Below are 9,212 nucleotides of genomic sequence, written 5' to 3' on the forward strand. Positions count from 1 at the left end.
AAACCTTTTCCATGCTATCCGATCAACATCAAATGTAGCATTAAAAAGGTTTGCATTTGTGAAATAGTAAAGTACTATAATTGTCGTTTCAGATCTGAAGATGGTTCTAGATGAACAGAAACCGGTCATGTGAACAAATATTTTCACAATCAAGACGGATTATAAGTAACGTTGTGTATCCAGCGAGTGCCGTATCCCATCAGGCATGATGTCTGTTTTTGCAAAGTTTACAGAGAGGCGTACCACTCGTGGAGGGTAATCGTCCTGTTGAAAAACGTCACCACGATACTGTCGCAGCCGGCCGGTGTGGCCGTGCGGTTCTAGGCGCTTCAGTCTGGAACCGCGTGACCGCTACGGTCGCAGGTTCGAATCCTGCCTCTGGCATGGATGTGTGTGATGTCCTTAGGTTAGTTTGGTTTAAGTAGTTCTAAGTTCTAGGGGACTGACGACCACAGATGTTAAGTCCCATAGTGCTCAGAGCCATTTGATACTGTCGCATGAGAGGCAACGCTTTCCGTTCACGGCACCATTCCAGATGCAGCGTTTGTGTTCTGGTGTTAAAGACGGTCTATGCATGGGACGGTAATTCCCTAGTCTGACTGATACTAACCTCCAGAGAAAGGTGCAGGAACACTGAGTATGTTGCAGAGAGTCCATTACTTGATTTCGGATGACTGGTGCAGAAGGGGGCACGATATGCTTCCTGCACAACACTGCGATCCTGTCTTATGTGACAGGTCGACCGGAACCTTGACGGCAAGCATGTTTGCCTTCACCTTCTCACGCAGTCCACCATCGGGTTTCTTACAAACTCTGATAACACTGTCTCACATGAGTATGCAGTATCTCCATTTCCTTTGCACTGATCACTTAACATCTCATGCTATTCACGCCCCCTTATATACCCTACCGGGTCTTGTACCAACACTAAACACGAACAACAGTAATATACTCTTGTGCCAATTGTACAGAGGAGTTGCAACTTTACATTGCAATGTACATATTGCCCGCCGATGGTGAATAAATCTACGAAGTTTCATTGACATTCCACTATGTGCTCTGAGAATTCACTTTCTTGGGCGGGCAGTGTATTATGGTTACCATTTTCCCACAAACATTTTGTATGTACAGGGTTGCAGACCAATTCTCTTACTCTACTGGAAAAGAAATAAATTTCTCTAGAAGCTTCAGCATGAATCACGACCGAGCGAGGTTTTATCAGTGATTAGCACACTGGACTCGCAATTGGAAGGATGACGGTTCAAACCTGCGTCTGGCAATCCTGATTTAGCTTTTCTGTGCTTTCCCTAAATAGCTTCAGGCAAATGCCGGGATGGTTCCTATTTAATGGCACGGCCGACTTTCTTCTCCATCCTTCTGTAATCCAATCGACCGATGACATCGCTGTTTGGTTCCCTCCCCCAGCTCAATCAACCAGCAAAGAATCACGAAACAAAATCATACATAGTACCTTCATCATTCTCTAGAAGAAATTTGGCTGATTAAACCTATATATAGTGGACGAAGAATGTTCAACAGAAACAAAAACATCTATTAAAAATAAAAACAAAATACGTCTTTTTAAAAAGCATATAAAATATTCCATGACGTCGTCTTAAGATATAGTCTGCACTTCTTCCAAACTATGTAGGTGTAGACCAGATGTGGCTTAAAAGTACTCAAAGCAGGTCACCAGAGTGTTGCAGAAGCAACGAAAAATGCACATGAAATTCAAAAAGTGCAAAATCTCCTGTAATGGTGATGTTTTACTGAAGCATGAAATTTGGTGCGGACTTTGATGCAAGATGCTTTTAGCAATTTATACAAAGAAACTCTGCCTGAAAATCTGGCAGAAAATTGAAAGTACAGAGAGGCAAGATAGAATTAATACATTCACTGCGCATTAGCAATGCTAATCAACCGCTGACAGTGCCACTAGAGCAGAGTTACGAAACATGGTTTTTAGAAATATCTTCACCAAAGAAGATGAAGTAAATATTGCATAATTTGAATCAAGAACAGCTGCCAACAAGAGTAACTTAGAATTAAATGGCCTCAGTGTAGAGAAGCAGCTCAAAACAATGAAATCAAGCCTTCTAGTCCAGATTGTATACCAATTACGTTGTGTTCAGAGTGCGGTAACCCCCTACCTCATATACAACCACAGGCTCGACAATAGATCCGTGCCTAAAGACTGGAGAGTTGCACTGGTCACATCAGTACTCAAGAAAGAAAGTAGGAGTAATCCGCTAAATTACAGACCCATATCACTAACATGGATTTGCAGTAGGATTCTGGAAGATATGCTGTGTTCCAACATAACTGAACGCAAAATTTGACAAATTAAGTGATGCATTACATCTATTATGAGTTCTACTACGATAAATAATAAGAGAAGCCTTAAGATTGGACTGATTCGCTTTGCAAAGGAAGGATGCGTTTAATGAGGAACTGTGGTGACACGGATAACCGTCTTTTGAAAACAGTATTGTCTAACCTTCCTGAAAATAAAGGCAGGCGAGTTACTACTAACTAAAGCTTTTGACGCGCCAAAACATGCATATCTAATCCTCAAATGGGGAATCGCGATGCTTACTAGGAGTAAGCTATGAGAAGTAACTGAAAGCCTCAACGACCACAGACACATATTTATTGCCTATTTTGCTACGTGATAATGGCTGCGAATAATACACGAATAACTTACCCATTGGCATCTCATCCCAGTAACATCTCAACAACTTTTGTCTGATATTGTTACTGGGCTTAACACACCTACTGTCCTAACAGGATGTCAGAATGAAGAGAGCGACAGGTTAAATGCTTCTCGACTTTTCTTAAAAACACCCAAATGCTCCCCGCTGGAGGACTGGTGAAAATAGGGCAGTACGGCAGCCGATAAAGTTGCTGGAAGACGTATGCGATAACAAAGCAGTCCATCAGCGAAACTGCAACATAGTTATACTCAACCCTGAGAAAGCAGTTGGCAAATGCTGCTAAGTTTGGTATCGTTAACCTGTTGTTCGGCCAAATCTCGAAATAATTCAGAAATCTCTCTAATAATGTCGAAATTACACTCACTATGATCCAGCAATAGTTCAGCATCCTTGTCACAATTATTAAACATTATATTGAGTATATCAACCATCTGATTATCGGTACCCTGAATATGTATAACTATGAAACGGACTGCTGAAATTCAGACTTCCCATTTCGCTATGCTACCAGTCTTACACGATTCCGCTAACACCCATCTAAGGGCATGATTATCGGTCTCAAGTAAGTAAGGTACGTATTCTAAATAGGATCGAAAATTTTCCAGTCCATTAATCACTGCCAGAGCCCCTACCTCAGAACAATTAAGTTCTACACTTGATAATGCCCTGGACGCATATGCCACAGGATAGCAGTCGCCATCGTACTCCTGCAATTATACAGCTATCACTCCCAAATAAAAGAAATCCGTCTGGAGTATAAAATCTTTGCCAATGTTGGGAACTGCTAACACTGGTGCCGTACTAAGGACAAATTTTGTGACATCAAATGCTGCTTGCTGAATATCCATTTATTGAAAGGGAAAGCCTTTACGATGACGCTTAGTAACAGGCACTGCTAATTATGAGGATCCAGGAATGAACTTGCGGTATTAATTAATCATCTTGACGAATCGTGCGATATCCCTGCAGTTCTTAGGCTGAGGGAAATCTCTAGTGGCTCTTGCATGCCCTGTATCTACCTTGACCACACTTTTGAAAACTGAATTTTTCAAAACTGATATATCTGGACGCACTAAATTCACTTACTAGGTTTGATTGTAAGGCCAGCTTCCCTGAACCTGTCCAAAACATGAAACAAATGCTCAAGATGTTGCGTAGCGACTATTTTGATTGGAGTTGCCAAAAGTCTGTCAGATGTGGTGGTCAAGTTCTTCTGGTTAACACCTTCAGAGGGTGAATCTGTTCAAAGAAACGAGCCGGAAGCATAATTACAGAAACCAGTAACTGTGTGTTAGAAGTATTGACCCTGGCTATTGAGACATTTATCCAACTATGACACAAGGGGGTGAATGGCTGTCATATAAAAGTCCCAGTGCTGCGATGTTAACCACTTCCGCACGTACAGCTGGATGTCGCCGTTCGAGATGAATCTTTTTCCCCTATGCTGACTTTCTTCTTTGACCAAATGGCCCCCTTCTGATTTACTTCCTGCAGCACGGGCCAATAGTGAATGCCTAGCGTTACTCACAAACCTTGACCACCCTTCGTCAAGCGATCAAATCAAAACGACCAGGCAATCTCTCCAGTGGGGTCATTCTACTCCACGACAATGCAAAGCCTCCTACGTCCAACACAGTAGTAGCACTCCTGCAGAAATTCAAATGGGAGGTTCTCGGCCACTCTCCATACAGTTTGGACCTCTATCCCTGTGATTACGCCATTTTTGGTCCCCTTATATACGCTGTGAGGGGCAAACGGTTCACCTCGGACGACGACGTCCAGCTGTACGTGCTGAACTGGTTAACATGGCATCCTCGGGAATTTTAAGAGACAGCCATTCACCGCCTTGTGTCACAGTGGGACAAGTGTCTCAAAAGCCACGGTCCATACTTCTAAGTACAGGCACTGGTTTCAGTTTCTTTTTGAACGCTCCTTATAGATCGGCGTAGCCAGCATTATTACGTGATGCAACTGAAGTCTAATGATCTGAAGGAAGTTGCAGACGGCACTGTGAATAGCTGGCTCTGTGTACAGAGATTTGACACCATTTACAATCTGCGACATGTTGGCTGTTGATGTTTGCTACAGGTTTTGGAACTAATTTAAGCATAATGAGATTTTCACTCTGCAGCGGAGTGTGCGCTGATATGAAACTTCCTGGCAGATTAAAACTGTGTGCCCGACCGAGACTCGAGTCTCGGTCGGGCACATAGTTTTAATCTGCCAGGAAGTTTAATTTAAGCATGTTGAAGAAGTCACTCGATTTCACTCATAAAGGTGAGCATCGCATGTTTTCTGTGCACCACCATGCAGGTAGTATACCTAAAGTTAGTTCTTTAGCCGATCCAGATTCCTCTAAATACAATTGTTTTAACTTTTAAAAAAAATAAATCGTCATCCATACTACAATGATTTCTCTTGAACCATTTATAAGAAATTACCATTTAATGTTAACAGTATATTGCCAGTCAATAACTGTTAACGCTAGGTGTTGCACTTCCTATTGTGCTAATAAGGAAAAGGAGATTTTTAAAACAGCCCTGTACCCTGAGATATCAGTTAGTTTGTCTAGTTTTACTGCAAATCGCTTCATCATTTCTGCTAAGGAACTAATATGATTTTAATACTATAATGTTTTAAGCTATTGCTTTAAATGTTTATGCTTAAGCACATGTCGATTAGGGGAGAAATACCGAAAAGGAATCGCTGTTCAGCTTGGGTATTTACTCTGTTTTCAACTGGTTCAGTGTCAGGATTGTTTCACTTTATTTTCGTTTGCATTAATAAGTTGTATCTTGTGACTAATTTACGGTGAAATCTTTACTGTCTTGGTTGGGCTGTCGAACTGTTCCTAACAATATGAATAGTTGTGCCCTTGAGTAGAGCTGAAGACGGAATTGGTTTCTTAAGTGATGCAATGAAAGCATTTTAAACTTCTAATTTAAATATTATGCAAGAATCAAGATTAACGTCTTTTCTGTTTGTTTATGAATTTCAAGTTTCCGAAGAAGCTTCGTCAAGTTGGTTTAACTTACGTAAATGATTAAAGTTTAACTATCGTTGCTGTTACTTGTGAAGTTTCTTGAATTAAAAGTGAAATAAAGATTTGTGAATTTTGTCTCAAATTAGTTTTTTGCTGCCTGTTATCTTCCGCTCATCCAAATCCTCGCCAACAGGAATTTCGGACCTGGAAATGCTATAAGTTAAAGCAGTATTGTCAATAGCTTTGCTTATTTTAAACGAGTAAATAACATTAACATAAATATGATTGTGGCTCATGAAGCAGACACTTTTGATGTGGAAATAGTCCAAGTTATACCAGAACTGTCAGTATCTTTATGTATTTTGAATAAATAATTGTGGTCGTTTCTATACTTTTGTACACCTTGATGTCGGAGATGTAACAAAGCGTAACTGGGCTAGATCTGCCGTCTTGGAATTTTTAATTTCCTTTTAATCCAAGATCATCTGGGCTAGTTCCATCACCTTGTAATTCTGAAGTTCCCATCACCGCCAGCTTGGATTTAGTAGTCTGGTATTGTAGAACCTACACGAAAATTGGGACTGCGACAGAATACCCATAGCTGTATTGAAACATCCCCTTAGAAAAATTAAGAATGACAGTGCCGGTAAATCTCTTACGTTATTTGATTTTCAAACAGCTGAGCAAAACTGAACGTACTCAGACATTTCTCTCTTCACTTATTCTGACCAATTTTTTTTAATTTTTTTAGCGCAACGCAATCGGACTTACAATAACCCGTACAAAAGAATGGCCCTGACTAACAATAACCTATACCTTTCATGAATCACTTACCTCACAGAAATCTTCGTTACTCAAACTACTGCAATACAGCGAGCGCCAGTACTGCCATCTAAATTAAAGATTCTAACTACTGAAGGCACTAACTATTGATAGGCATAGTTAGCAAATGAAAGATTTTGATAGAGAACAAACAATGTATTTACCTTAATACTGTTCCCAAGTCATTATACTGAGCGCTACGTGGCGTTACCAACATAAAAACCTAAACATCCTACTTACAATATTACTTCAGTTTTATAACTCTTTTACAAGACGATATCCGTTACTGCTCCAAGGCCTTTGCTATCTCTGACAGAACTAAAATGTCGCTGTCCAACCTCAAAGTTTTTACTTATTTTCCCTGAACCGTAAATCCGTTTCCAAGTTTTCCTTGCTGTGGAACAGATTTAATAACATCGGTGGTGGAATAGAGACCTGTTTCACTACCTTTTCAACAACTGCTTCAGTTTCATGTACTCAGACTCTTATAACTGCTGCCTCTGTAAGTTCTGAATAATCTTTCTCTCCTTGTCTATTATCCCCGTCATCTTGAGAATTTCACAGAGTGTATTCCAGTTAACACTGTTAAAAGCTTTCTCTAAATCTACAAATACCATGAACATAATTTTGCCTTTCTTCACCTATCTACTAACCCAAGTCGTAGGTTCGATATTGCCTCGTGTGTTCCTACTTTTCTCAGGAACCCAAAATTATCTTCCCCGAGATTGGCTTCTACTAGTGTCTTCCATTCTTCTCTGAATAATTCGTGTCAGTATTTTATAAGCACGGAACTGACGGCTCGGCAATATTTTACATCTTTCAGCACTAGACCTCTTTCGAATAGGAATTACTGCATTGTTAATGAAGTTTGGGTGTGTTTCACCCGCATACAACTTGTTTTCCAGGTGAAATAATGTTTTCGTTGGTATGTTCTTCCGAGGATCTCAGTAATTCAGAGGTAATGTCATCTACTACTCACAAGGGAATGGTGCAATCCGAGATGTCGAAATCTACTCCGAAATATTTCACACAGGAAGAATACATCTGTCCACAACTCCTGTACATATCCTCCATGCTCGCTATTTTGAGATTCCCACAGAAGGTCGAAGTAGGTGTGCATCCGCACTAAAGATGGTGGATTCATTGCCCATCGATGCAAATCAATTATATGAATTCGTATAATTTTTGAGAATGTTTTAATTTCAATAATAGAAATTTGACAGCGAGTAACGCAGGCGGCAACGTGACCATTTTTATAGTCATTAGTAGTTTCCCATTCATGCCGATCGGATGGCAATGGTAAAATCCTAACGTCAAGCAAGGAATTACTTCAATGCTCAGATGACGCGTTTTGGAATTTACCCATCAACAAATATCCGGGAGCGACTACTGCACCTAGACATTGAATTTAAAGTTGTACGTGAAACAAACATCTGCAGAGTACCCAGAATGAGATTTTCACTCTGCAGCGGAGTGTGCGCTGATATGAAACTTCCTGGCAGATTAAAACTGTGTGCCGGACCGAGACTCGAACTCGGGACCTTTGCCTTTGGAAGGTAGGAGACGAGGTACTGGCAGAAGTAAAGCTGTGAGGACGGGGCGTGAGTCGTGCTTGGGTAGCTCAGTTGGTAGAGCACTTGCCCTCGAAAGGCAAAGGTCCCGAGTTCGAGTCTCGGTCCGGCACACAGTTTTAATCTGCCAGGAAGTTTCATCTGCAGAGTATTCTATGCACTCATGACGGTTGACCCGAAAGCGATCGTATACAAGATGGCGACGCAATGGAAAGTCTGACATCCATACAATAAGAGAAAAAGTTTACGAAGGCAAAAACTGAAAACTTACCAAATGTGTAATGAGAAAGGATAAAATTTGCGTTACAAAAATTTCTGGCATGGCACTGAGATATTCATTGGAGGCTGATTTTCCCACACTAGGCTCAGGGTTTCAGCCTATGTGTAATATCGTGCCTAATATACACTCCTGGAAATGGAAAAAAGAACACATTGACACCGGTGTGTCAGACCCACCATACTTGCTCCGGACACTGCGAGAGGGCTGTACAAGCAATGATCACACGCACGGCACAGCGGACACACCAGGAACCGCGGTGTTGGCCGTCGAATGGCGCTAGCTGCGCAGCATTTGTGCACCGCCGCCGTCAGTGTCAGCCAGTTTGCCGTGGCATACGGAGCTCCATCGCAGTCTTTAACACTGGTAGCATGCCGCGACAGCGTGGACGTGAACCGTATGTGCAGTTGACGGACTTTGAGCGAGGGCGTATAGTGGGCATGCGGGAGGCCGGGTGGACGTACCGCCGAATTTCTCAACACGTGGGGCGTGAGGTCTCCACAGTACATCGATGTTGTCGCCAGTGGTCGGCGGAAGGTGCACGTGCCCGTCGACCTGGGACCGGACCGCAGCGACGCACGGATGCACGCCAAGACCGTAGGATCCTACGCAGTGCCGTAGGGGACCGCACCGCCACTTCCCAGCAAATTAGGGACACTGTTGCTCCTGGGGTATCGGCGAGGACCATTCGCAACCGTCTCCATGAAGCTGGGCTACGGTCCCGCACACCGCTAGGCCGTCTTCCGCTCACGCCCCAACATCGTGCAGCCCGCCTCCAGTGGTGTCGCGACAGGCGTGAGTGGAGGAACGAATGGAGACGTGTCGTCTTCAGCGATGAGACTCGC

General features: G+C 42.4%; 1 non-coding gene across 1 annotated transcript; it reads left to right on the forward strand.

The window, feature by feature from the left end:
* Positions 1 to 8,128: 8,128 nt before the first annotated feature.
* Trnas-cga (transfer RNA serine (anticodon CGA)) lies at positions 8,129 to 8,203 on the forward strand. The gene has a single exon. It is a non-coding gene; the product is annotated as a tRNA-Ser (tRNA).
* The last annotated feature ends 1,009 nt before the right edge of the window (positions 8,204 to 9,212 follow it).

This window comes from Schistocerca serialis, chromosome 1 (genome assembly GCF_023864345.2).
Source record: "Schistocerca serialis cubense isolate TAMUIC-IGC-003099 chromosome 1, iqSchSeri2.2, whole genome shotgun sequence".
Lineage (NCBI taxonomy): Eukaryota > Metazoa > Arthropoda > Insecta > Orthoptera > Acrididae > Schistocerca > Schistocerca serialis.